Consider the following 2,507-nt stretch of genomic DNA (forward strand, 5'->3'; position numbering starts at 1 on the left):
CTTTTGCTTTACCTATTAAACTGTCTTTATCTCAACCCACGAGTTTTCTCACTTTTACCCTTCCGATTCTCTCCCCCATCCCACTGGGGGGACTGAGCGAGCGGCTGGGTGGTGCTGAGTTGCCATGTGGGGTTAAACCACGACAGGCGTACTCCGCCTGCAAATGCTGCATGGTAGCAAACACGGCATCATGTTCCTCCCAGCAGTTCAGGATGCAGTAACATTAACACGGACATATTTGTATGTAGCATGGCCTCCGCTCTATATGCTCATTTACAATCTGATCACATGTCCACTTAAAAAAAAAAATCTCTCTGTGAAACGGATAAAATACTATTACTAAATGATATGCGTAATCATTCAGTGCCGTTACCGCTGAAAGGTGATATTGCAGTGACATTGAGAAAATTGGATCTATTCTTCATACAATTATATAGCTACACTTTCACTCTAATGCCATTCTAATTGGAAAGGAGCACTGAAATGTGAAACTGGGTACATTTCAATATCTAATTATCACTCGGGAACTCATTCTCAAAATAGTTTTCTGGAAAAGACAATTGCCAAGAATGCTATTTTAATTCTGAAGTCTTCACTAACATTCTTACAGAAAACATCTTTTATTCACTATTTGTCTCCATTTCAGCTATGCTACTGAAAAGAAGATGGGCAATAAATATATACAAGTGTAATTTGGTCTTGCTCCAGTGGAAAAGCACTTGCATTTACCACTCTGCCAGTCAAATAATTGTGAGCGAGATATGCTTCCTGGGGCAAGAGCTCCAAAGGGTTAAGAGATAATAACAAATTAAATTAAAAAAGAAATAAAAAGGCAGCATTTTTTACATAAAACATTTGCTAGATACAACAATAAAAGAAGCCATTTGACTTATTGTAGGTAAAATCAGCAGAAAATACGGTATAGAGCCATTACAGCGTTTTAACAAGGTTCTTTTCAATTGGAGTTTCTCCCTCAGGATTTAACCTGTTGACAATCAAATGCAATTTAATTTTGATAACAGAATATCTTTGGGGGAATTTCATAATGAAAATATTCTAAAGAACCAAACAAACATGAAACATGTTTGGGGGCTAAGTCTGGGTTTTGTTTTTTGAAAGGAATAGAAGCTTTTACACAGCAACGCCCGTATCGACAAAAACAAAAGGATGCCCTGCCTGCTTGTGTAAATTGGCAGCATTCACCTCCTAAAAGCCTCCTTGTAACAGATCCAGCAAACGGCAGCCGGAGATAGGTGAGCCCCAAGATGCTGAAAGATCTGAAGAGCTCCAGAGCTCTCTGTTTTCAAGATTAGGCTAAAATTCCTAATTTTCCCTGCAAGGTAAGTTTATTATTCTTGCCTCCACATTCTCTCCTCAAAAGCACAATTCAATCTGAAAATAAGAATTATTTTTGTTACCTAATGAAAAGGCTGTATCAGGAGGTGACAGGAAGAACAACTTTGGTAACTTAATGTCTCAACACCGGGCATCCCAAACACACTCTAGACGCGCTCCTTTCTGACTGATGCTAATCTGTAATTGCACAGTCTTTAAAGACAGGGAGCACTGCAAAAAACCTCTCCAGAGATCATTACTACGTATCACCTTGCCCAGCACAGAAAGGATGCGGGGGGAATGAAACCACTAATTTCCGCAGGTTGAATAAACATCCATATCTGCAGCCAAGCAGATCATCATCAACAGTGCGAGAGAGAGCCTCATCTGCTTTTTATACAGGTGCCTGTTCATACGTCCCGGTATGAGCTTTACGTTTAGCACAGCCATATGACACTGTTGACTCACGTTCAGGCCGTACAGGCCTGATCTTCTCCTGCAGGTCTGTCATTCTTGCACTTACGTATTATTCCTACCCGGGGGGAGAACTTTCCACTTTGCTGTATTTAATTATACCTTTTGCTTGTTTGTTTTGAAGTGTTTCTCTAGCTTGTTAACATCATTCTAAAGAGCCAGCCAATCCTACGACAGATTTGAAGCTCATCCTCACTCGGTGTCATCTGCAAACTTAATAGACGTACGAGTAGCCCCAAACCCCGTGCAGACTGCCTGGAAGGCCCACTGATTCCTATTCAACAAAGCCATTAATAACTACTCTTCAATTGCAGTCGCTCTAGAGCTTTACATGCGGCTTCTGGAACCTCATTCACCCTCTCCAGGTTCCCATACACAATTATAAATGGCTCCAAGATTTTCTAACTGCTGCTCTAAGTGCCCTAGAGAAAATGTCTGCGGGCCTAAATATTTTGAAACTATCCACTAGATAGAAGGCCTACAGATCAGGTTAGGATCTATCATGACTTCTTTCATATTAGTTTTGATCATATCATGAAAACACAGTTTGGTGAAAACCAAGGCAAAAACTAGATTTCAGCCTTCCGGGCAGTGTCTGCTACTCTCTCTCCTTCCCTGTTAAGCAGTGAAATAACTGATTTCTTGGTTATTGGCACGCAGAGTGTTTTCTTCGAATATTTTATGCTCCTGGCTGATTG

The sequence above is a fragment of the Pygoscelis adeliae genome, unplaced genomic scaffold (genome assembly GCF_000699105.1).
Source record: "Pygoscelis adeliae isolate BGI_AS28 unplaced genomic scaffold, ASM69910v1 Scaffold318, whole genome shotgun sequence".
Classification (NCBI taxonomy): Eukaryota; Metazoa; Chordata; class Aves; order Sphenisciformes; family Spheniscidae; genus Pygoscelis; species Pygoscelis adeliae.